General features: G+C 47.4%; 1 pseudogene across 1 annotated transcript; it reads right to left on the bottom strand.

Annotated features, from left to right (window-relative positions):
* Positions 1 to 3,213: 3,213 nt before the first annotated feature.
* LOC308627165 (lactoylglutathione lyase-like) lies at positions 3,214 to 3,865 on the bottom strand (annotated as a pseudogene). Its single transcript has one exon. The product of its transcript is annotated as a lactoylglutathione lyase-like (transcript).
* Between the last annotated feature and the right edge of the window lie 23,625 nt (positions 3,866 to 27,490).

Here is a 27,490-nt window from a genome sequence, read left to right as displayed (position 1 = left end):
TAAGAGCAGGAAGCAGAGCATTCTAGGCAGAGGAGATATCACATGCAAAGGCCCTGGGCAGGAGTTTGGCATATTTGAGACACCCAAGGGAGTCAGTAGAACTGGAACAGAGAGGAAGTAGGTGGAGAGTACTCTCCACCCAAGGGTTTGTGGAGTGTGTATTTTCGTCTTCTGGTGATGGGAGCCAGTAAAACTTTTCAAGCAGGGGAATGAGCTTTCAAAAAGCTGGAAGATCAGGGTTTAAGATCTGTCACTGTTGGTGCTAATATCTCCTTCGGCTGCTCAGTGGATGTGTAACTGCAAAGCTTTGACCCCATCACCAGATTGTAGCTTAGCACAGATGAATTTGCCTTTAAACTTCTCATAAAATCGCCTGTACTCTGTAAATAATCGGATTCCCTTGGTCCAACAGAATCAGAAAGAAAAAAATGTTTAAAGCCCCCCCAAAAATTTTGTTTTACTTGCTCACACCCAAGAGACAAAGTTCAGAACTAGACTTCCTGGTCTGAGCCTGAGAGGCATGCTGTCTGCTTCCAGCACAGTGGGAAAAAGAGAAAAGGTATTCAGAGTTGGCTCTCTACAGGGGGACTTCCCTGTTTGCTGAAATTGTCAAAGAAATCACCCATATTTGGCAACTGTCACGCTGTTTGGGTAATGCCTGACACTCTGGAGGCCTGTGTTCCCCCACTCTCCAAAGTCCAGTTTGCCCTTACATGCCCAGCTAAATGGATAACATGAAAAAGCCCAATGACATCAAGTGTTGGCAGGGATGTGGAGGAACTGGAGTGCTCATTTATTATGGGTGGGAATACAAAATGCTATAGTCACTTTGGAAACCATTTAGCAATTTCTTAAAAAGTTAAATATATACTTGTCATGTGACCAATTAATCCCACTCCAAGAAATTTATCTAAAAGAAATGAAAACATAGATTCTCAAAAAAGTCTTGTGCAAGAACGTTCATAGCAGCTTGTATTCATGATAGGCAAAACCTGGAAATACCTCAGGTACCTGTCCACCCAGGAGAATAAATAAACACACTATGATATATTCATACTCTACTGCAATAGAAAAGAAATGAGCTATTGACATATGCTACAGCATGGATACATCTCAGAAGCATTCTGCTGAGTGAGGGAAACCAAATGCAAAAGGGCACTTACTGTATGACTCCATTTACAAGTGCTAGAATAGAAAAAACTAACCTATAGTGGTAGAAATCAGAGAAGGGGGTGCTTCTGGGGATGGAGGGATTGCCTGAGAAAGGCACAAGGGAATTTTCTGGAGTGGTGGACATGCTCTCTCTCGATGGGTATGTGGGTTACACAAGTGTACACCTCTATCAAATTGATCTAACTATATGCTTAAAGATCAAGATTTCACTAAATGTAAAATACATCTCATTTTTAAAGACATAAAGATAAATAAAATTCACTTGCTTTTGGCAGTCTTCTCTACTCCTCCAGACTAGATTAGGGGCTCTTCTTGGCCTGGAAGCTCCCAGAAGCAGACCCAGAGATGAATATTTGCACGCAGGTGATTTATTTGGTAGGAGAGAAGAGAAGTGAGACGGGGAAGGGATATGTTATCAAGCAGGTTACCACCGCGGGCAACAGGGCTCAATCCTGTCACTCAAATGACACAGGTTGTCACCCAGAGGGGAGGGAGCTAGGGTATCTATACACCAGCTTCTATTAGTCATTGGTTGGGGTGTAATTCACCAGCTCTTTTAGCTGACCAGAGCATGGGTAGCGCAGGTCCAATGGCCAGAGAGAGCCTCTCCCCACCCCATGGAAAGAAATGCAGGGCAAGGGACTATGGGCAGGGCTCCAACAGCGTCTGCTGCATGCCTCGTCTTGTTTGCTCCCATAGCCTCCTGCATGCATATTTATACCACAGTAGTAGAAAGAATGATTAAAAGCTCAGGTGATGGAATGAGGCAGACTTGACCTCAAATTCCAGCTCTGTCACTTTCTACACGACAACTTGAACAAATGGTTGTTCTTCTATCAAATGGGGGTCTTGCATTGTTGAGGGGATTCAGTGAGTTCTTCCCTGTTCCGTGCTCACCACAGCACCAAGCACATCACAGGAACTCCAATAAACACTAACAGCAACGAGCAGTATTGTTACTGTCTCATTCATTCTGTTTGCCCCCAAAAGTCCGAATTAATGTTTTTCCAATTTCTCTCTTCAATTATTTTTAAGATTTAATTGTTGAAAGAGAATACATGTACATAGTTCAAAATCCAAAAGGTATTAAAGAATCAACTGTGAAAAGTCTCCCTCCTTTCACAGTAGCCACCCAAGGGCCCTCCTCACAAGGAACCAAGACGATCAGCATGTTTGGGTATATTTCCCAAAGATATTTTCATACAGCATTCTAACATACACTTTGGGCTTGCTTCTGTTTTTCTATGGCTGAATCCAGTACAGGATGGAGTTTGATTTAGCATAACTAATATATGTATTTTTAGCTTTCTATTTTGAAATAATTTTATTTATTTGTTTACTTATTTACTTACTTATTTATTTATTTTTGAAATATACATGAAGCTTCATTTTTGTTCGGGGTTCTTTACTTCCCATTCTGAAAAGTTACTTCTGAGGAACTGAAACCCCAGAAGGTAACCACAACAAAAACATATTAAGTGGTTTTTTGGGTTTTTTTTCGTGAAAATGATGATTCAAAGGCAGACTTGTAGACTTGTATCTCTTCAGGAGATAGAAGGCAAATGCAGCCCCTGAAGGGAATTGTTCTAATTATCGCCTTAAAAAGTAAAGTTATACAACTACATTCAAGGACATAAGACAAAGCACTACTTTAAAACTAGAATGGCTGAACAGTTAGGTGAAAAACATACCTGAAATAGGAAAGGGAAATGGACTTAAGAATAATTTGAATTGAGACAATAATCCATCAGTCCTAGATGCTTCTGTTAATTGAATATCTTTTTTTTTTTTTTTTTTGCGGTACGCTGGCCTCTCACTGCTGTGGCCTCTCCCTTTTTTTTTTTTGCGGTACGCTGGCCTCTCACTGCTGTGGCCTCTCCTGTTGCGGAGCACAGGCTCCAGACGCGCAGGCTCAGCGGCCATGGCTCACGGGCCCAGCCACTCCGTGACATGTGGGATCTTCCCGGACCAGGGCACGAACCCGCGTCCCCTGCATCGGCAGGCGGGCTCTCAACCACTGCGCCACCAGGGAAGCCCTTAATTGAATATCCTGAATCACATTGTTTCCTTTTTTACCTTCCACAATGTCTTCACTGAAATCTCAAAGCAGCATTCTCACAGAACTAAATAAAATTATCATTTTGTTAGGATTCAAAATTTCAATCCAGTAGCCATCAGGATCTTGATAAATGCCGGGCCTTTCATTTTACCGTCATCAGGTTTCTTCACAAATTTGACTCCCAGTTCTTCACATCTTACACAAGCACTGTGAACATCAGGCACAGCAATTCCAATGTGACCAAATCCCCGAGGGTCTGAATCGCCACTGTGGTAACTCTGCATCTCATCCTCTTCAGTGCCCCAGTTGTGTGTCAGTTCAAGCATAGCTTTTCTGGAGAATGCCCATGCTACTCTTTCATCTTTATCTTTTGGGATATCATTTTTATCCTCATAAGCCAAGAAATAGAGTGAAAATTTCATAGTGGGAAAATCTAATTTTTGGAGTAGTGTCATTCCAAGAATTCTAGGATAAAAATCCAGTGACTACTTAGGATCCTTAATTTGCAGCATGATCTGCTGCAAGAGAAAATCCTTGGTGCTGGGGTCCGGGTAGGAGCAGCAGCCAAGGGCAGCCTCGTCGGTGAGTCTGCTGGACGTGGGCTGCAGCTCTGCCATGGCTGCACTGCTGTATCGTGGACGACGGTTCCCGAGAACGCAGCAGCCACCCACACTCTGCAGGCCGCGAAGCTTCCTTTTCTGAAATCATTTTAGGTTTATAGAAGAGCTGCAAAGATAAAACAGAGCCTTCTGGTATATCCTTCACCCAGCACCCCCCAGTGTTAATATCGTACATGACCATGGTACACTGATCAAAACTAAGAACCTGACATTGGTGCCGTACTATTAATTATACTACAGATTTTATTTGGATTTCACCCATTTTTCCACTAAAGCAGATCCACCCCAAGAAAGCATGTTGCATTTAGTGGTCATGTCTCCTAACTCTCCTCCAGTCTGTGACAGTTTCTCACCTTCCCTTGTTTTCGTGATCTTAACACTTTTGAAGGATCCTATGCAGTTATTTTAAATTTAATGAATCTAGGGAGTTCCTTCGTGGCCTAGTGGTTAGGATTCAGCACTGTCGCTGCCGTAGCCCAGGTTCGACCCCTGGTCGGGGAACTGAGATCCTGCAAGCCACATGACGTGGCCCCCAAAAACAAAATTTAGTGAATCTACGTGTCTTGGTGTCCCTGAAGGTCACCAGGACACCTTGATGCTCCACATTTAGAACTGCTAGTGCAGGGAGAGGGCACTGAGCACTTACTTCATTGCTGTCACGGACACGGGAAGGCTAGAAATTCAGATCTCCACCATCGATGTGTGACACTGGACAAGTAGCACTCCCTCTCTGGGCTTCAGACTCCTCTTCATTACAATAAAGCAGTGAAACCATATTGGCATGTCTGAAATTGTGTAGTCAAAGCAGTCTACAGACTCTAAGACCTCTTAGAGATCCCAATGTATGTTAGCATACTAGAGGCACTGAAAAGTCCTGCAGTAAAGACAGCTGCTTTAACGTAGTTTCACCCAGAATTGGTGAAACTATGTATTTGACTGGAGGAGTAAAATTGTTCCCTTCCACCTATTCACCTGCAGAGAAGACCCTTTGGGACATATGGACTTGGTGATACAAAAGACCTGTGAATGGAGCTTCAGTTTGATGGGGATACAGGAGCAAGCACACTGCCCAGAAAAGGCTGACCATGAAGCCAGAGCTGGGGGAAAGTTTGGAAGGAGGGACACAAAGGGTAAGGCTGAGCAAAGAGGAGGAGGCAGACTTCCCCTTGGCTTCCCCTCCCTTCAGAACCAGCCCAGACCCTGGGCATTGAAGGATCCGCGGAGAGATGTATATGGCGCTTCCTAGGAACAAAACTTGGAAATATCCATCAAAATTGGCAATGCCCTTGGCATTGAACTCAGTGATGACACGTCCCAATCCATCCACACCTGAGAACAGAGGTGTTTGTGCAGGCTAATCTCTGCCTCATTGGTTGAGGCTGAAAAAGAAGGGAAAAGTGTAAGTGTGTATGTATGCATGTGTGTGTGTACACCACGTATTACACAGCCCAACTCAAGAAGGACAGTGTGACCCTGGGAATGGTGTTTGTTTCCAGATGGAGGAAGTGAGTAATCTGGAGACAGAAGTGGGAGAAACTGACTCTTCACTGGCTACCCCTCTGCACCTTGAGTTTTATACCTACGCTGCATCACTTATTTAGTGAATTAAAATAATAGGTTCTAAAAGAATGAACACATTTTGATTTATCCATACTGTGGAATGCTGTGCTATATGCAGTTGTTTAAAAAAAAAAAAGAAAGGAAAGAATGAAGAAACTGTTTATGTACTAAAATGGAAATATCTCTAAAATACACATATATAGTGTATCACTCTTGAGTAAAAAAGAGGGGTAGAGTAAGAATATAAATATACTCTGGATATATATATATATATGGGAAGATATAAAAAACTAAGAATCATAGTTATTCGTGGGGGAGGGATTGCATAGACGTGGGAGGGAGATTTTTCACTGTCTTCCTTGAAATATATTTATATATTTTACACATAAATACATTTAATATGTTTTATTATATATTTTAACAATGGATATATTACTTCCTTAAAATTAAATAAATAAATGTGAACACAGGACGTCTATATGGACTGAGGTATAACAATTTTCCAGATACATTGTTAAATGAAAAAGGAGTGGGAACTCTGCTCAATATTATGTAACAACCTAAATGAGAAAAGAATTTGAAAAAGAATAGATACATGTATATGCATAACGGAATCATTTTGCTGTACACCTGAAACTATCACATTATTAATCAACCATACTCCAATATAAAATAAAAAGTAGAAGAAAAAAAAAGAATTACTTGGCAGGCGGCTTGTTAGAAAGGCAGATTTTGAGCCCACCCCCTGAGATGCTGATTCAGAGGGGCCTGCATTTTTAATGAGCCCACCTAGCCTCAGAGATTGAGAGGCAGTGGGGGAACTTCATTTTAAGACACAATGGACTGGTTGAAAAAAAGATCCACACATGAGGAAACAAAAGTCAGAGCACTGGGTGCCGGGCTGGAAGCTGGTCCAGGGTCCAGCGGGACACGAGGTAAGCAAGAGTCTTCACGAAGCAGGTGACACTGGCACTGAGTAGGAATTTCCAAGGTGAGCCTGAAGAGCAGTTTGCCCCCATAAAGTGTTCCGTTTTCTCCACACCCCCTCCAGCATTTCACATACAAGTTTTAAGAGTGTCATAGCGACAGGGGCTGGTGGTACCCACACCACACTCTGCACTGGTTACCCTAGAATGTGGGATTCAAGTGGGGCAAAAAGAGCCTTCACTTTCTATTATTTGAAACCTCTTTTAAACAACAAGCATGGATTCTGTTATAATTAAGAGATAAAAAACAATAAAAATAGATAAGTTAGTTGGGGGACGAGGGTGGGGGAAGCTCCATATGGACTACAGTGGAAGAGAAAGGAGTTGCATGCACGTGACCGTGCTTTAGAACTCGTGCCCATAAAGCAAGAAGACAGGACCCAAAGCAGCTGCAGCACATCCCACTGCTAAATCTGTCCACCTTCCTCCCTCCTGCAAGACACAGGTGACCAGACTCAGGAATTACATCCAGGATGTTCAAATTTGTGACCACAAACCCCAATCACTCAGGGAACCAGGAAATTCGGCCAGTGCCACTGTTTATCAAGCATCTCAGACAGAGGAGGGTCAGGAAAGGGGCGAGACATGAGGACTGCAGCCCTGGCCTCCAGGGGCCCACCCAGAAGTGGGTTCACTCAGCAGTGTCTGAACCACTGATCTCCATGGAAGGATGTTGGGGGAAGTGGTATTTCTCCAAGTACATTTGCAAAGGACTTTGGTTAACAGAGAGCTTTGAAACCATCCTCCGTGAGATCCTTTCTGCAGCCCCCAATGAAGACCCTCAATAGACAGACCAAGAAATGGGTTCTTGGAAAAGAAGGAAAAGACTTGCCAAGGTCACAGCTGGAAAGTAGAAGAGGCTGCATTCAAATTCCGGTCTGTCCACCCCGAAGCCGTGCCATTGACATCACATAGAAGCAGAGATGGGATCCACCAGACCACAGAGAACCCATTCATTTATTCAGCACAAACGGAACCAGTTATTTTGCACCTGCGATGTGCCAGGCCCTGACTCCAAGAGCACAAAGATACCTTCGCTATTTAACATAATTTACTTAATGCCCAGTCTGCTCCAGGAACTGGGCAAGGCGCTGGGGCTACAAAGGAAGACAAACAGGCATGGTCCCTGCTCTCAGGACCTCTGCAAGGGGAGACAGTTGCTTATCCAATCATGAAAGCAATGACTAGTCTATGAAGGAGGGATCCTCAGAGCTGATAATGAGAATTTGACCTCATCCCTGAAGAAGTGAAGCTTGTGTTGAAATCTGAAGGATGAGTGGGCATGATTAAGGGAGGAGGGAAAGGAAGGGCAACCATTCAAAGAGAATGGCATGTGTCAAGGCCCTGTGGTAGGAAGCATAAAGGACCCGAAGGTGACTCTTGTGGCTGGAGCAGAGGGAAAGGGCCGTGCGAGGTCACACAGAAGAGCAGGACAATGCAAACCCATGCAGGGATCTGAGGTCAGAGTAAGGATTTGGTCTTCAAAGAGTTGGGAAGCGATGGGAAGTCTTCAAAGAGTTCTGAGCAGGAACTGACATGATCAGTTTGTACCCTCAAGGTGGTGGGACATGCCAATGAGAGTAAGAGACATGTAACAGGCAATCACAACCAAATAGAGATATGGATGGTAGGGTAATCCAGATAGCTGGGCAGTCGCCTGAAGTAATCTGAGGGGTCAGAGGCTACTGGAGGAGGTGATACCCTGAATGGGACATTTCTTAAATCTATCACAGAATCCGTTTTGAAAGTTTCAAACCAACTCCTTCTAACAGGGATACAGGCCCATTTCAGAGGTGAGGCCCAAGTACTCCAGGTAAGTTTGGCAAAGCCACAGAGCTCCATGGTGGCAGACCAGAGACCAAAAGCCCTAGGGGGCTCCCAGGCTCTCCTGGCTGGATTAACTTCCTAATTTGTCCGTAAGCCTCGGCAAAAGCCATGATGTCACTGAGACCTGATGCAGGCAGAATTCTGGGCTGACCCCAGGGTCTGAGTCTCTAACCCACAAGGTGGGAGGTGAGACAGGAGCTGTACACCCACACTCCTCCCCAGAGAACCCCTTCCTCTTAGCTGGAGAGTTCCCCACAAAGCTGGCTGAGCAGTGCCCCAGGGAGGCATTTAGGTGAGAGGACCCCAAGGAACCTTCACAGTAAATTTCCACGAAGGCTGAGGCTAATGGGAGAAGGGATTATTGGCTCTGCTCTCTGGAGGGAAGTTGATGGAGATTAGTGAGCGAGTGGGCAGCTCAAGGAAAGGGACATTTCTAGCCCCTTTCCTATTAAGCAGAGGACACTCCTGATGCCTGTGGATCCAGGCAGAGCCCTAGTGGGAGCAGTGATAATAGCTCCATAAAAATAAATCTATATAGGGCTTCCCTGGTGGTGCAGTGGTTGAGAATCCACCTGCCAATGCAGGGGACACGGTTTCGAGCCCTGGTCCGGGAAGATCCCACACGCCGCAGAGCAACTAAGCCTGTGTGCCACAACTACTGAGTCTGTGCTCTAGAGCCCTCGAGCCACAACTACTGAGCCCTCATGCCACAACTACTGAAGCCTGTGTGCCCTAGAGCCCTTGCTCCACTATGAGAAGCCACCGCAATGAGAAGTCCGTGCACTGCAACAAAGAGTAGCCCCTGCTCACCACAACTAGAGAAAGCCTGCATGCAGCAACGAAGACCCAATGCAGCCAAAAAAAAAACAAACAAAAAAAACCAATATAAAGAACTCTTACAATTCAACCACTAAAAGACAAACAACCCAATTTTTTAAAAATGAGCAAAGGAGCTGAACAGAGATTTCTCCAAAGAAGATACACAAATGACCAAAAGCACATGAAAAGATGCTCAGCATCAGTAGTCATCAGGGTAACGCAAATCAAAGGCACAGTAAGATCCCACTTTGCACCCACATGGATGGCTAGAATCAAAAATATGGATAATAATAAGTGTTGACAAGGATGTGGAGAAATTGGAACACTCATACATTGCTGGTGGGGATGTAAAATGGTGTAGCCACCATGGAAAGCAGTCTGGCACAAGTTAAATATACAGTAACCGTATGACCCAACAATTCAACTGCTATTTGTATAGATGTATACCCAAAAGAACTGAAATCAGGTGTTCCGAAAGACACTTGTAAACCAATGTTCATAACAGCATTATTCATTATTCACAAGGGCCAAAATAACCCAAATATTGAAATGACCCAAATATCCATCAATGGATGAATGGCTAAGCAAATGTGGTATGTCCATACAGGGGAATATTATTCAGCCGTAAAAAAAGGAATGAAGTCATGATGCATGCTAAAACGTGGATGAATATTATGCTGAATGAAAAAATCCAGATACATATTACATGATTCCATTTATATGAGATACCCAGAATAGGTAAATTCACAGAGACAGGAAGCTGATCAGTTGGTTGCCAATGGCTGGGAGGAGGAGAGAATGGGGAGTGTTTGCTAATGGGTAATGGGTAGTGGGTACAGGATTTCTTTTGGGGATGGTGAAAATGTTCTGGAACTAGATAATGGTGATGGTTTCACAACACTGAGAATGTACTAAATGCCACTGAATTGCACCCTTTAAAATGGTAAGTTTTATGTAATGTGTATTCTACTGCATTTTTTTAATTTAGGAAAAAATTAAGTTAATAAATCAGATCTTAGTATTCCCCTGACCAAAACTCTCCAGTGACTCCTTGTCACATTCAGAATAAAATCCAAAAGCCTTGCTCTGACCTGCAAGACCCATGTGATTTGACCCCCTCCCCACTACCCTTTCAACCTCTTTTCTCACCCTCCTTTCTTGCTGTTCTTTAAACCCACCAAGCAGGGTCCTGCCTCAGGGCCTTTGCTCTTGCTGTTTCCCTCTGGCAGACCAGATCTCCACTTGGCTGGCTCCATCCACTTCATATAAGCTGTGGCAGACAGATGCTAAGGTGACCCCCAATTATCCCCACCTCCCAGTGCTTACTCCCCCCATATAATCTCCTCCCCTTGCATGTGGTCAGAACTTGTGACTTCCTTCTAACCAATAGAATACAGTAAAGAGGATGGGAAATGTCCCCATCATGTTCATCATGACATTATATAAGACTGTAATGCCCATCTTTATAGCAGAGTCTCCTTGCTGGCTTCCATGAAGCAAGCAGCCATGCTAGGGAGGCCCATGGGACAAGGAATTGATGGTGGCCAACAGCCAACAACCAGCTAAGGCACTGGGGGCACCTTCCATCTGACAACCAGCAAGAAACTGAGGCCCTCTGTCCTACAGCCCACAAGGCACTGTATTCTGCCGACAACCATGTGTGCTTGGAAGTGGATCCTTCAGCTTCCACATTAGCTGACAGGAGTAAAACTTTCTGACTAGATTGTCTTCACTTTCAACTGTGATCATGTATTGCTTTTCCATGTGTACCTGTAAGATTTTTCTGTCATGTCTGAAAAGTAAAGGTTTTAAGGAAGAAAAAAAAAATGAGACCACAGTGAGACCTCAAATGAGACCACAGCCCCAGCGAAGCCCTTGACGGTAGCTTTCAGATGAGATCCTGAAGCAGAACACCCAGCAAAGCTGTGCCTGGACCCCTGACCAGCAGAAAGGGTGCAGTACTAAAGGTATGTTAGTTTAAGTTTGCAGTGATTGGTTACACAGCTTTGATAACTAATACTCAGGCTTCTGTTTAAAGGTCACCTCCTCAGAGAGGCCATCCTTGACTGTCCCTTCTGTGATGGTTAAGTTATGTGTCCACTTGAGTGGGCCACGGGGTTGCTCACTTATTTGATTAAACATTATTTATTTCTCTGTGTGTGTGTGTGTGTGTGTGTGTGTGTGAAGGTGTTTCCAGGTGAAATTAGTATTTGAATCAGTAGACTGAGTAATGCAGAGCCCCCTCCCCAATGCAGGTAGGCATCATCTAATTCATTGAGGGCCTGCGTAGAACAAAAAGGGCACGGGAAGGGAGAATTTTCTCCCACTGTACGACTGTTGAACTGGGACCCCAGTCTTCTCCTGCCCCCAGAAGACTTATACCATCTCCTGTAAGTCCTGGACTTACATCATCATTGCCCCTGGTTCTCAGATCTTCAGACTCAGACTGGAATTTATACCATGGGCTCTCCAGTTCTCAGGCCTTTGGACTTGGACTAGAACTTATAGCACCAGTTCTGGTTCTCAAGCTGGAACTACACCATCAACTTTCCTGGGTCTCCGACTTGCAGATGGCACATCATGGGACTTCCCAGCCTCCATCATCACGTGAGCCAATTCCTTATAATAAACGTATAGATCCTGTTGGTTCTATTTCTCCAGAGAACCCTGACCAATACACCTTCTAGAATAGAACCTGCCCCACCATTAATTTCCAGTCTGTTCCCCTGATTATTTTTCTTCTGTGATTTTATGTTTTTGTTTTGTGGCCACACTGCATGGCTTACAGGATCTAAGCTCCCCGATCAGGGACCAAACTTGGGCCCCAGCAGTGAAAGTGCTGAGTCCTAACCACTGGACCACCAGGGAATTCTCTGATTTTTTTTTTCTTTGTAGCCCTTACCACAACCTGACTCATTATTTGTTTATGAAAATACAATATACTCCATGGGAGCAAGGACCTAGTATGTCCTGGTCACCTCTGCATCCCCAGTGCCTCTCATGGAACTTGGCACATAACAGACATCCAATAAATAAGGAATGAGTGATTATCCATCTTTTTACAGTGTTTACTAAGTGCATTTGCCTTGGTTGCCCTCACAATGACTCAGCAAGCTGGTATCATTCCCATTTTGCAGATGAGGAAACTGAGGCTCAATCATAAAGAATGACATGTCCAAGATCACAGAATTGGTAAGTGGCAGAAATAAGACTTAAATTCAGGCAGCCCGACCCCAAAGCCATGTACTTAAGCACCATGCAAGGAGCCTAAGGGGATCAGTAGCAACCTTCCTCCCATTTTCTTCCTTCTGGAAAAGGGGATGCTCTTATCCATCCTAGAGCACTAAGATGAGGGACTCTCCTAGTCCCTTCCCCTGGCCCTGCTGTTTATGGGCAGGAGCAGGTACAGATCTTCAGAAGCCCTAAGCTCAGAAAAGATTATGGATCCCCATGTGATCCCCTATGTAAATCAAAATTAAAACAATGTAAACCATAAAACACAAAATGTGTGCACATGCGGAGGTTAAATGAACTCCTTTCTAGATTTCCTGGTTCCGTTGGTTGAAGTTATTTTTAATCCCTTTTGTGTCCTGATCTTTCTGACACCCTAAGCCTATGCTTAGGTCTCCATGGACCAGCTGTGTCCCTCAACTAAAGGTCCAGCTTCTGCTAGGTAGCCCTCCCCCACAGCCATCCCTGTCTCCCAGCTCTATAACCACCCCCTTTTCTCATCTATTCATGACTAGGGATGGTCAGCAATTCCCTCCATGACTATCCCCAGGGAACCCACAATGTCTGGTAGTTTCTGATCTCCTGCCTCTTGGTGGCAGAATACAAAGATGTCCCCCATGATTCCTGCTTCGTGGTGAACACACTCTATATAATCCCCTCCCCTTGAGTGGGGGCTGGACTTGTGAATAGGATGAGATTTCACACTGTAACTCAGTTACTAGTCCATTGACTTTGAGTTCATCAAAAGAAAGATTATCCCAGGTGGGCCTGGCCTAATCAGGTGATCCTTTAAAAAAATCAGAGAGGGCCTCCCTGGTGGCACAGTGGTTGAGAGTCCACCTGCCGATGCAGGGGATGTGGGTTCGTGCCCTGGTCTGGGAGGATCCCACATGCCGCAGAGCAGCTGGGCCCGTGAGCCATGGCTGCTGGGTCTGTGCGTCCAGAGCCTGTGCTCCGCAACGGGAGAGGCCACAACAGTGAGAGGCCCGTGTAACATGTACAGCAAAAAAAAAAAAAAAAAAAAAAAATCAAAGAGATTGGAAATGTGAGACAGTGTCTCCTGCTGGCCTCAAAGGAGCAAACATCCACGCCATGAGCTGCCTATGGAGAGAGACACATGACAAGGGTCTGAGAGTTGTCTCTAAGAGCCAAAAGTAGTCCCTTGGCAAGCAGCTAGCAAGAAAACAGGGACTTCAGTCCTACAACCACAAGGAACTGAATTCTGCTGACACCCTGAATGAACTTGAAAGAGAACCCTGAACCTCAGATGAGACCACAGCCCCAGCGACACCTTGATTTCAACTTTGGGAGACGCTGAGCAGAAAATCTAACTACACAATGTCTGAACTAGTGACTTACAGAACTGTGAGCTAACAGACAGATGCTATTTAAAGCCACGAAGTTTGGGGCTATTTTTTAATGCAGCGATAGAAAACGAATACACTACCCTGACCTCTGTAATTGGTACCTTTATTAAACTAGGCTAATTTGAATGTATCATCTGTTTCCTGTGGGACTTTTTTTTGTTTTAGTTTTTTGCGGTACACGGGCCTCTCACTGCTGTGGCCTCTCCCATTGCGGAGCACAGGCCCCGGACGCGCAGGCTCAGCGGCCATGGCTCACGGGCCCAGCCGCTCCGCAGCATGTGGGATCTTCCCGGACCGGGGCACGAACCCGTGTTCCCTGCATCGGCAGACGGACTCTCAACCACTGCGCCACCAGGGAAGCCCTCCTGTGGAGCTTTGAAAGGTGCATTATTTAACTTCTCTGTGCCTTGGTTTCCTCACCTGTAATAGGAGATAACGGTAACAAAGCTATGGCAAGGATGCAATGAAGCGGTGCATGTATGGCTGTTCTCTTGCCCTCTGTACGTCCCCTGCTGGACCAGCCCCTGCTTCACCTGCACCTGCTCACGTGACCGTGCCTGCCCCCCACCCCCCCCCACCCCAGGCCCCAGCTAGTGATTGTCCTAATCCTTAGCCCAGAGCGGCTCCACCTGCTAGTTTATTAAAGGGAAACACCTGGCCTTGTGGTGCTCATCAACCTGAGGGCCGTGAGGGGCGTGCCCAAGCTGCTGGTTTCCCTGGTAACTGATGAGCGCACGTGAAGTCAGTTCCCCGTATAAATGGCATCCTCCCTCCCCGCCACCCGGTGGTAAAGAGTGTCGCCATGTTCTGCTCGCTGTCTGCTGCGCGTGGCGGGGTGTCGCCCCAGGACCCTTTGCTTCGGACGTGTAAGGTCCCCTGTCCAGTGACCGTTGATGTATCAGGCTCAAGGCTGGGCAATTACAAGGCTCACAGACCCGCGGGTGCAGCCCAACAGTTGGCCCGCCAACCAGGAGGCCGAGGAAACTCCCGTGAGCGCCAAGCTGTCGGGAAGTAAGGACCAGGAAGGGAAAGTTGCGGGGGGTGATCCCGAGGTGGCCGTCCACTAGCACGCGGGGCCCTGTGGCGGCGGGCCACCACCAGAGTTCCCTTTCCCTTCCTTACATTGAGGATGCCCTGTTCAACTCACAGTCTCTTTCCAGTTTAGAAGTAGCAGCTCCACCCTCGGGGTTCCTCTGACTGCACAGGGATGGCTGGTGAATACGGAGGAAACACAAGGACCTGGATTATCCGTGAGATACTTGGGTGTTATCTGGACGGGTAAGACAAGCCTACCCCCGAAACAGCACCCCTACGCGATTACAGACACAGGCTTTAGGGATATTAACTCAGGGACAGGCTTGTGAATTGGACGTGGCCAGTTACCCAGAGGGGTTTGGTTTGGGTCTGTGGCAATGGCAAAATAATAAGAGAGCCCTTGGGTTTCTGGTCCCAGCCATGGGAGGGGGCAAAGCAACGATATAGGGGGATGGGACCACAGCTACGTGCCGTCTGCAACGCGTTACCACAGGTGGGAGCTGACCCAGGTCGTCAAGCATCACAACCACCATTCAGGGTCTAGAACAGCTGTGTGTGACCTAAAGGACCCCCGTGGACATGGATAGCCACCAAGGACCGTGAAGTCCAGGGATGGGCTGATACAAATGCCATACACTCGCTTTTCCACCTGCCTTGCTACCCCACCACTGCTGGGCTATGAAAAGACCATGTAAATGATTGAGAGGGGAGCTTGCTCTCAACACGTGGACCAGGAGGCTGACTTGAGCCCTGCGAAATATCACTGAGCATCCCAGGAGCATCGTCCCGACGCCTATGCCGTGTTAACCTAGAGGCAACTAGTCGACACCACCCAAGCTCAACTGTTGACACCCGAGGGACCAAAGGACCGTTGCCAACCACCTGTCAGGACAACAACTCACTTTTGGCCTTGACACAGGATCTACCCCCGGGGAACAGTCGTAAAGTGGCCTGGGACCAGCAGGTAAGTCCCGGTGGTTTGTGTTTGCCGCTTCGTGGAGAACAGCATTAGAGAGGGGCGTACAGGTTTCCCCTGTCTTCTCCCCTGCCCCACCTAAGGCCGTTAAGGTAATTAGCCTGGACCCCTACTGGAGAAAGGCACCATTATATTAACCCTGTGGCCTGTTGTTTAACCACCTCTTCAATATTCAGCGCCGGCTGTGGGGACCGAAGGTGGAGAGGTGGTGTGGTCTGCAGGCAGGACAGAAACCACAGGCAGGGTGGGTTGTCTCAGTGCTGTGACTGTTTGTATTTTGCTTGATGGTCATGATATTCCCTGTCTTGTGCCTGTTGAACAGCTTACGTTTTGACCCTAGTCTGAGTGGAGGGAATCTGTTCTCAGACTGGGGGACAATGGTGGCCTCACTGCGAGATGAGTCTGATTGCTGATTGCCGTTGTGGTCCTCTCCTGGACTTACATGAAAAATTGACCCGACAAGCACCTGGCTTACTTGTGATGCTCCTTAGCTGCTGGTGTCTAGATTGCATTTGTGGTGTTTGGTTGCAGTGCACCCCGGCCTGACCCCAGGGATATCGGGGAAGAGAGGTGGACCAGGATTGCAAGGGTCATGTGGGGTCTGTAGGGGTGGCGTGTATGGTCAGGCCTCTCAAGATGGATGTTCTCTTGCTCTCTGTCCAGCCCCTGCTCGACCAACCCCTGCTTCACTCACGTGACTACCCAGTCGTCTTCATTATAGGGCTTCCTTAAGTCCCTGTTAACTGACCTGACGTCAGTTCCCCCCTATAAATGGCAGCCTCCTTCTCCCCCAAGTAGCTGGAGAAGATGCCATGTCCTGCCTGCCGTTGGCTGCACGTGGTGAGGTGTTGCTCCAGGACCTTTTGTGGAAGATCCCCCGTCCAACAAGTCATTTGACGTCTCTCTCGCTGTCTTGGCTCTTTCTTTGGGTCTCCAGGCTGGGTAACTACAAGCCTCGCAGGCCTGCAGGTGCAACCCAATGGTGCATTTAAAGTGCCTTGCATATGCTAACCATCCCTAGTCAGAGGGAGAGATGGATGGGCTGAGTGGACTTGACGCTGACCAGGCCCCCTTTCCGCAACACCCAGCAGAATCCTCTGGCTCTCCGGTGTCCTGCCCTGTCATTGCACCCCTCAAAAGGCAAAGCCCCAAATGTGGGTGGTTCGGTCTCTCCCTAATTTCCAGATGCCCAAGTGCCTTTGGGATGAATATGCCACCTTTCATGGTCTAATTATTTTGATTGAAGATTAGTGGGATCTTAGTGCTCCTGGGGTGTAAAGTGCCATTGTGAATGGTTTATGCATGCTGAATTTTACCTGATTTCCAACACAAGAGCTCCCTCCACAGAGAAGCCCATTTCAATAGCCTTGGCACCGCTGTCTTCAATCCCCTGGTGGCTTGAAAGCACAGGAGATGGAGCAACGGGAAACTTCTTGTCTTGACCACTTCTCTCAGGAGGGCTCATACCTGGGAACCAGTGTGTTCAGAGGCAAATACCAGAGCAGTGGGAGAACACACCTTGGAGAATGAGGTGGGTGGCCAGCACCCAACACCCACAGCTGCCAGCCAACCAAAAGCAGTTTTATAGGCGTCCCAACTATGACCATCTGTAGGATGCAAATCAGATTCACATCTGGGAAAATCAAGGGGAAATCACCATCCCTACGCTCTAAATCTCTCCCCCAAAGATCAGTGTTGCCATTGGTAGGAAGAGAGGAAGAGGAGAAGGGGGTCATGTCTCTTGTTCAGAGCTGATTTTAAGAGACATTCATTTGCTCAGGCTCTGTTTGGGGGGGATATTTTTACCCGCCAGAGCTGGAACCCAACTCAGGTTCACCTGCTCGTTGCTCAAAAGTCAATGTTTAAGAGACAAGGATTGGTGGGAAAAGATGCATTATTCAGGAAGCCGGTGACCTTGGGAGATGCCAGACTAGCATCCCCCAAAACCAGCTCCCCATTGTCAATCAGGGGACAAGAGCTTTTAAAGGAAAGCTTCAAGGGTGCGCGGGCAGGGCTTACATGCAGAACAGCACACTTGGCTCCGTCGATCATCTTGAAATTGGTCACGTGGTGGTCTGGTCAGCGCCATCTTGATTGTCTTAAGAGCAGTTAATCTTCAGCTCCAGGGTTGGTTTGTTCCCATTTCCTTGAGACCAGTTCTTGGAATTGTGCAAGATGGAGCAGCTTATGTCATGGCTACAGTCTGGTCATCATGCAGTTAGCTTTTTCCCTCAGGAGGTGGTTTTAGTATCTGTAAAACAACTCAGGAGGGGGCTTCAGACACTGTTATCTGTGTCCTTCAGGGAAGAACTAAAGGTTCTGTGACTCTATTTCCCTAATTATTAACTGCCTGATCTTGCTCTTTTGGGACTCAGGTGAGGTCTGGGAGACTACAGCTTTTCTACAAATAAGAGAGGGGACTCAGAAGGGCTTTTGTACCTGGGAGGGCCCTGCAGGGTCCTTCTTGGTTTCATTGTAAGGCAGATACTATCCTTACCCTTAGGGAGAGAACAGCCCAGTGGATTCAGTAAAAGGGGGGGAAAGGGCTTCCTTGGTGGCGCAGTGGTTGAGAGTCCGCCTGTCGATGCAAGGGATGAGGGTTCGTGCCCCGGTCCGGGAGGATCCCACGTGCCGCAGAGCGGCTGGGCCTGTGAGCCATGGCCGCTGAGCCTGCGCGTCCTGAGCCTGTGCTCTGCGGCGGTAGAGGCCGCGACAGTGAGAGGCCTGCGTACAGCAAAAAAAAAAAAAAAAAAAAAGGGTGGGAAAGATATGAAAGAATCACTGGAGTAATGATATGCATGTAGAATTATTAAGGAAAAATGTTGGTAGACTCTGAACAGTGGACCTTGTACAAACAGGTGTTATGTATCCCTTTATATATTTTATTTATTTCACGTTAAGTAACTTTAATCAACCGGTGCAGTGAAATTAACAGGTGTATCTATTGAAGGACTTATCAGTGCCTTTAACGTAAGGATCTGCCCTGGGCTTCTCTAAATCTGGCTGATTGTCAGAGTCCCCTGGGAAGCATCTCAGAAGGACAAATGCACCACAGACCTATGGAATCAGAATCCCCCAGAAGTGAGGCTAAGGAAACCGCAGTGTTACAAGGCTTCCAGTTTGGTTGGTTGGTTGGTTTTTTTAATGGTCAGCCAAAATGATTTGGAGATTAGAATTTGGGACTGTTAGGGACTGGAATGTCTGTGGTCCCTACCCCCACGCCCACCAATTCATGTGTTGAAATCTAGTCCCCACTGGGATGGTACTGGGATATGAGAGTTTGGAGAGGTAATTAAGTCATGATAGTGGAGCCCTCATGAATGGAATTAATGCCTTTATAAGGGGGGTAAAAAAAAAAAAAAGCTAGCTCACTTTCTTCACGTGAAGATATGAGAAGTTGGCAATCTGCAACCCAGAATTTACCAGGATCCCACTATGCTAGCACCCTGATCTCTGACTTCTAGCCTCCAGAACTATGAGAAATTTCCATTTATATACCATCCAGTCTATGGTACCTTGTTATAGCAGTCCAAGTTCAGACAGGGACTACAGGAATTTCCCCATCTTCTCAGACTCCTGAATATATGTGCTGAAACACTTCAGTATACATTAGTCTGGATACCTGATCCTAGTTGTGTTTATTTCCCTATTGCCATCCATTCCCCATTAGGAAATCTGCTGTGGGAATCCCAGTCCAATCCAGATGTGCACATTAAAGACAGCCTGGTTCACACACAACCACAGCCCAGTGTCGGGAGACAAACATCACTGAGAGCATCAGAGCAGATCATACACCTTGGTCCTCTGGATTTCCCCTTTGCAGAGCCTCTTGGGGAAGATCTGGTTTTGCTTTTCCTAACACACAGGTGCAGATGCTGGCATGATCTCAATGGCCACACTGAGACAACAGTGGCCGATGAGACATCCAGAGGCTGGAGGTGGGGCTGCCTGGGTGGTCCCTGACGGGGTCCTGAAGCAATCACAGCAATGAGGGGGTCCTATAGGGGATGGTCTTTAAAGATAGGGGGCCTTGGGCATCCCTGGTGGCGCAGTGGTTGGGAATCCGCCTGCCAGTGCAGGGGACACGGGTTCGAGCCCTGGTCTGGGAAGATCCCACATGCCGCGGAGCAACTAAGCCCGTGAGCCACAGCTACTGAGCCTGCTCTCTAGAGCCTGTGTACCACAACTACTGAGCCTGCACGTCTGGAGCCTGTGCTCCGCAACAAGAGAGGCCGCGACAGTGAGAGGCCTGCGTACCGCGATGAAGAGTGGCCCCCACTCGCTGCAACTGGAGAAAGCCCTCACACAGAAATGAAGACCCAACGCAGCCAAAAATAAATATAAATAAGTACATAAATTTATATTAAAAAAAAAAAGATAGGGGGTCTTGGTCATGTCTGAACTCGTGGCCCCGTCTCTCCTCTGCAGGATTTCAAGGGGCTGACCTTGACTTTTGGCTGATTTCCTCCTGGAGTTCCCATGGGCAAACTGTCTCCCAACAAGCCTCACCCCGGTATTTACAGCAAGGCAGCACAGGGTGCTGGACAGTCACGGAACTTGTGAAAATCATTACCTCCCCAGTTCTTCTCTGGACTAGTTGTTCACTTGCAGATTCCTCACCTGCAAACAGATAGAATAAAATCTACCTCCCAGGATGGGAAAGATTAAGCAGATGTGTACAGAGTAGATCTCCAATCAATGGCAGTTATTCCTTACTCCCTTCTTCCCCCAAAGGGCTCTTCATTAGAGAGTCAGGGGAAAGAGGATGATTCTACCACCAGCCTGTGTGTGACATTGGACATCTCTCGGGCTCTGAATTTTGGGGAATACGTTTGTTGGAAAGGAACTGACATTCAAATTAACTCAAGAGGGGAGGTAGGGAGAAAGAATAATTTTTATTAAATGCAGGGGTGACTCATAGAACCTGAGCTGGAACACAACTAGGTCTCAGAAAAGGGCTGGAAATAGGGGTCAGGATGTGCTAGGAAACCTGTATCCCTTCTCTGTGCCTTCTCTCACCCTTTCTCCTCTCTTGGCATTGCTTTCGTTTATAACTACTTCCCAGCCCACAGGACAGATAATGGCAGTCAGCACTCTCCTGAATACCCATGCTGGGCCAAGGGACCACTTCCCTTAAACCTACTTCCAAATTCCCAAAGGCTTTCATTGGCCCACCTTGGGCTGGGCCTTACCCCTGATCCAATCAACAGCGTCCAGGGGTGGGGCCATGTTGCACAAACATGGCGATTCCTATCGTAACAAGGTGGATATAAAGAGGAAGGGACCATCTCCAGAGCAGGAGAACTGGATATGCCAAACAATAAGTGACTTGTTGGGATGAACGAGGCATGATACCTGGCCTCAGGGAGCTCAGTTTCAAGAGGGAGGCAGACCCAGGGACAAACTCCATTCCTACTTAGAAAAGGCCATCCAATGATAGGATTCAGAGGACCACATAACCAGCCTGTGACGGGAAAAGTTCTCAGAAGCTGCACCGACCACCGTCCCAAAGCCATCATAGGACGTGATGAGCTAATTAATCACAATTATTATTTATGGCAGTGCCAATCCACCTGCTCGTGTCTCAAGACATTAGTTATTGCCAGGAATGATGAATCCCAGGATGTAGAACATGCTAAAAATATTAATCTACAAGTGAAAATGATTTTAATTGGATTTCGCCCTCGGGGTCGTGTCAGGGTCCCGCTTTCAATCAGACTTGTCCAGTCAGCAAAGCGGACCCCAGCCTTTCAAATTGAAACTGTGATTGGCTGGCAGAGGTTAATAGAAATGTTGGGAAATAAATAGGTTATTGATTGATCATAACAATCAACTGGCTCCCAGCTTACCTTGCTGACCTCGCCCACCCAATTTTACGGGCAAACTCGGTTAGCATCTAATTATAGATCACTTTTACAATACTGTGTATTAATGAGCAGATTATACAGTGAGGGAGGTAGGGGAATTCTTACCGGAGAAGTTTCCCCCTGGCAGAAAAATATGATGAGACTGCCTGCTTACTTGGGGACTATGCATGAGAGAAGGGAGGGTCCTAAGAGGGATAGTTGCTCTCCCCACATGTCTGCGAGAACCTCATTCCTTCACTCAACACACATTTAGTGGGATGAGCTTAGTGCAGGGAGCCTGGGGACCGTATTCGATACAGCCCCTCTGCTCAGGACCTCATTCTGGGATGCGTTGCTTCTACACTGCTGTATTTAAAACGGATAACCAACAAGGACCTACTGTATAGCACAGGGAACTCTGTTCAACGTTATGTAACAACCTAAATGGGAAAAGAATTTGGAAAAGAATAGATACATATATATGTATAACTGAATCACTTTGCTGTACACCTGAAACTAACATAACATTGTTAATCAACTATACTCCAATATAAAATAAAAAGCTAAAAAAAAAAAAAGAATTACTTGGCAGGCAGCTTGTTAGAAAGGCAGATTCTTGAGCCCACTCCGAGATGCTGATTCAGAGGGGCCTGCATTTTTAACAAGCCCACCCAGCCTCAGAAATTCAGAGGCAGTGGGGGAACCTCATTTTAAGACACAATGACCTGGTTGGAAAAAAGGTCCACACGAGGAAACAAAAGTCAGAGCACTGGGTGCCGGGCTGGAAGCTGGTCCAGGGTCCAGCGGGACACGAGGCAAGCAAGGTCAGCTGAACCTGGGAGTCTTCACGGAGCAGGTGACACTGGCACTGAGTAGAAATTTCCAAGGTGAGCCTGAAGAGTAGTTTGCCCCCACAAAGTGTCACTTTTCACAGGCACCACCAGTAGTATGGCTGGCTGTCCCCACCAGGGAGACAATCAGCGTCTCTTTGCCCTCCGAGGGGCTAGTAACCTGGTTGGGAAAACAAGCGTATAAAATAACTTTGAATCACCTCCTCTATTCCACATGATTCCCTGCTTGCCCCCTACCCCACCCTCGTGACCTGAGCCCCAGCCTCTTGCACCCCAACCTTGTCACTTTCCCTCCAACACACCAACCCATCCCCACCTCGGGGCCTTTGCCCCTGCTTTTCCCCCTGCCTGACATTCTCTTCCTCCTGATGTCACATGGCTGACTCCTTCCCAGCAGCTCAGTGCCACCACCTGACCTTGTCCACCCCCTGGACACACTTCCCCATCGCTCTCCTCGACTTCTTCCATAGCAGTGAATGGCCAGAAGTACCTCACATGTTAGTTTCCATGTCTGTTTCCCCCACTGACCTCTGAGGGTGCTGTGCACAGACAGGACATGGTGGCCAGAGGGGCCTCCTCCTGGGCCTTGGGGAACAAAGAAGATGGGCCAGGAAAAGACAGATGAAGGTGGTAAGCTGAGACCCAGCACTCCAGGCAGATGAAGTTGTAAGCCTGTGATTTACCCACTCTGCCCATCATTTATATATCAGATTCCTGTTCTGTGTAAGAAAATGGGAGTCAGGAAAGGAAGTTGCCCCGGCTGCCCAAGATGGAAGTGCTGGAGGCGTGGGTGAGGGGAATGGCAGAGGGATGGAGGAAAACGGACAGAATCAAGAGCTATCCGTGACTTCTCCCAGATTTCGTCTTTGGGCAACCAGAGATGAGATGTGGGGCTCTTCACTGAGATGGGAGATGCTGGCAGAGGACCAGGATGAGGGAGGAAACATCCTGAGTTCAGGCAAGAGAGAAGCAAAGACATTTCTTAAAAGGAACTGTATCTATTGTCTGTTTCTGCATAAGGATCCACTCCAAGACCTAGTGGCTTAAAACTAGAATCATTTCTTTTGCTCCTGAACCTGCAACTTTGGAAAGGCTCAGTGGGGACCGTTTGTCTCTGCTCCATGCAGCATCAGCTGGGCCAGCCCAGCTAGAGCTAAAGGATCCGCCTTTGAGATGGCCCAGTTGATGGGTCTGGGGGCTCAGCCAGGGCTGTGGATGGGGAAAGGGGTTGGGGGCTTAGGTCCTCAACATGCCTCTTCACAGCTGCTTGGCTTCCTCACAGCATGGTGGCTAGGCTCCAAGTGAGCAGGACTCGGCCTTGGAAATCACATCCCATCACTTCTGCCATGGTCACAAACCCACTGAGCTTCAAGAGAATGGAAGGAGATGGGAGAGATTGGAAAATACAACGAACCACAGTGACAATAATAACGAACATTTGCTGCACACTTACTCTGCACCAGGACCTGCCTGTGCATGGGGTCCTTTCACCCTCATGATAATCCCAAGAAGGAGGTCCCATTATTAACCCCATCTTACACATGGGGACACACAGGCCTGGACAGGTGAAGTGACTTGTCCCACATGACACAGTATCTGAGTTCAGATTTGAAACTGGATCTTTCCCACCCGCAGCTGGCTCAGAGCAGAGCTCAGTCTGATTTTTCTGTACCCCTCAGTGCCCAGCACAGGACCCGGCCCCAGACCCCAGGGGGCTGGCACTGGATGAGAGGCTGAAGTCAAGACAGTGCAAGGCCAGCAGGAGCTCCGTCACTGCCAGACTGAGAACCTGGGAAAGCTTCGAGGCATTTGAGGCCTGACCCCAATGCCAAAAGGTGATGTCTGGTATGAGCTCCCCGGTGGCCCAGCGGCCCTGAGATAATTCCTGGGAAAGTGCCCCCACGGCCCTGTGCTTCCAAGGCGCTCCTGTCCTGGGGCCCAGGCTGGAGGCTCCAGAACATTCCTTACATTCCAGGGCTTTTCTCTGGGAGGAGGCCTCCTTCCCACAGGAGAGGACTGGGAAGCTTGTTGGGTTTTAGGCTAAACAGCACCAGCTCTCCACGGTGGCCTCTGTCTCCCCACCGACCCCAGCTGTGTGGCTTTGACCACTTGGCATTGGAGATTCTGTTTATCTGCCATGGGACCTGGTGAGAAATGCCCACAGGGAGTTGACCACCAGGACCGCGGCTCCTGGGGTGCCTGCATTCAGGCGGGCTCAGGAGCTGGGAGGACAAGGCGGCCTGAGCCCCAGCTGGGCTGCCTGTCAGTTTGCTCAGTGACTTGGCCCAGTTGCTCCCCCGTCAGATTCTCAGGCTGTTCTACCTTCTACCTGGATTCCGTTCGCAAACCTTACCTACCTGGCGCCAATAGAAACCACAGGTGTGGGAAAAAGGGATTGGGGACCCTTCACGTGCTGATACTTTGCATCTCCTCTTATCAAATCCTCACAACTTCTTAGAGGGACATGGTGTTATCCCCATTTTACAGATGAAGAAACTAAGGCTTAAAAAAGGGGAGATCACTAGCTGGAGGTCATGCAGCCAACGAGGGGTGGATCTGGCTGCTCCTGAGTCAGCTTGGGGCACCGCCCACTTTCAAGTTTCCAATGGCTCCCCATTTCATTCATTCAACAAAATCTTCTGGACCCTCAACTCTGTGCCAAGCACGATGCTGGGTGCAGCACAGGGTATAGCCATGAAGCAGGCAGGCATCATCCGTATCCTTATGGAATTCACAGACCAGAGGAGGCAGCACATGAGCAAAACAAATATGAAATCACAAACTATGTTCAGTTCTCCAAGGACAGGGAACACCTCGCAGGGAGAAGGAGTAACAGGAGAGAGAAGCCGGCGTAGAGACAGTGACTGGGCTCAGTCTTACTGGGAAGATGGACTCAGTATCTGGGGATGATGTACCCCTGTCACCATGGTAACCATCTTGGATTTAGGATTCCCCATCCTCCAGCTGTGCATCTCTGGGCAAGTCTCTTCACCTCTCTGAGCCTCAGTGCCCCCCTCCCATAAAAATGGGGGTAGGGAAGCCCACCTCTCAAATACTGTGAGTGCTCCAGGAGCCAACACGTAGAAACCATTTAGCACAGAGCGTGACACACAGTAAGCACATGGAAAATGGCAACGGCCATCTTATGTCAACCCGGGTGGGCTGAAGCATGGGGTTTGGAGGTGGGATGAGGAGAAATGGTCTTGCCTGCAGGCAGAGCCCACAGCATCAGCTTGGTTCTCGGAATACTCTAGGGAGAGAATATTAGGGGACCCTGAATTGTCAGAAACACTAGTGTCGTCAAAATAAAGTGACCCCTGCTAAGAGAACCATGGTGAAATGGAAGCCAAAATCATAGTTTGCCCATTTTGCAGAGAAGAAAACTGAGGCTTCAAGAGGAGAAGTCACTTGGCTTGGCTTCTATTAAGAACAGAAGCCCTCAGCAGAAATGAGCAAAGCTTTTCCAAAGCTTCTGTCCAAAACTGCATTCTCTCCCGCCTTTTCCCTTCCCCCACCCATACCAGGCCCACCCAATGCCCTGAAACTCTGGAATCCAAAGAGTATCCCCACAGAGCCTCCCCCAAAAACCCCAGAGAGGAACCAGGTTTCCAGTAGAGTGCGGTGGTCTTGGTGCAATGCCGTCACCTGCTGGCCCTGCCTGAGAACTGCAGCTCTGGTTCAGCCACTTTGAGCACCTCCAATGGGCTCTGGGACCCTGCCTTCTAGGAACGTACAATAAACAAGACCAGAGACAGACAGTAAACAAGGAATCAGAGGAGTAAGCAAGGTCATGTCAGATGGGCACAAGTTTTCTGCAAGAAATAAACAGGTTTCTGTGACAAAGCAGCAGTTCTCAAGGTGTAGTCCTGAGGTCTGGGGACCAGAGAGAAATTAATTTGTCCATTTCATCTCCTTCCCTCACAAGTGCACGGTGGAGTTTTGCAGGGGCTACATGGACATATGACATTGCAGCAGATTGAATGCAGAAGCGGATATCAGAATCCAACAGACTCTGTCTTCTATTAAGCCAGACATTAAAGAGATTTACCGAAAAACAATGTCTTCTCACTAACTTTGTTTTGGAAACAGTTGTTTTTCATAAAGTGTTATTTATGTTAGCATGCAGTGTTTATTTTTATTGTCTTTTTTTAGTGAATTAATAAACAAGTCTTCTAAAAGTCTCAGTTTTCATTTCTATTATGGTAATGAATGGATAAACCAGTCTGTCTAAAACATCTCAGTTCTAACTTATAATATGGTAGACTCTCTCTATGCCGATTTCTCTCTCCTCTTTTTCTCCCTGGGAGGTGTTCCCTGTCCTTGAAGAGCTGAGCGCAGCGGCCTCCCCTGGGCTGTGAGTTCCATAAAGGCGGGGGTGATACCTGGGCTGTGAGTTCCACAAAGGCGGGGGTGATACCTGGGCTGTGAGTTCCACAAAGGCGGGGGTGATACCTGTCTGCTTCTGTCTGTACCCTGGGTACCCAAGGTGGTGCTTCACACACAGTAGGGATAAGATCTTTTTAAAATTTTTTATTGGAGTATAGTTGATTGACAATGTTGTGTTAGTTTCTGCTGTACAGCAAAGTGAATCTGTTATACATATGCATATATCCACACTCTTTTTTAGATTCTTTTCCCATATAGGTCACTACAGAGTATTGAGTAGAGTTCCCTGTGCTATACAGTAGGTCCTTATTATCTATTCTATATATAGTGGTGTGTATATGTCAATCCCAACCTCCCAATTTATGTCTCCCCCCTTCCCCCTTGGTAACCATAGTTGGTTTTCTACATCCGGAACTCTATTTTTGTTTTGTAAATAAGTTCATTTGTACCACTTTTTTAGATTCCTCTTATAATATTCCTCATATGATATTTGTCTTTCTCTGTCTGACTTACTTCACTCAGTGAGACAATCTCTAGCTCCATCCATGCTGCTGCAAATGGCATTATTTCATTTTTTTATGGCTGAGTATTATTCCATTGTATATACATGCCACATCTTCTTTATCCATTCCTCTGTCAATAGACATTTAGGTTGCTTCTATGTCTTGGCAATTATAAATAGTGCCGCTATGAACATTGGGGTGCATGTATCTTTCTGAATTACAGTTTTCATTTTTTCCAGATATATGCCCAG

The sequence above is a fragment of the Mesoplodon bidens genome, assembly GCF_964165515.1.
Source record: "Mesoplodon bidens genome assembly, chromosome: 13".
Taxonomy (NCBI): Eukaryota; Metazoa; Chordata; class Mammalia; order Artiodactyla; family Ziphiidae; genus Mesoplodon; species Mesoplodon bidens.
This window is presented reverse-complemented; position numbering and strand designations above follow the sequence as displayed.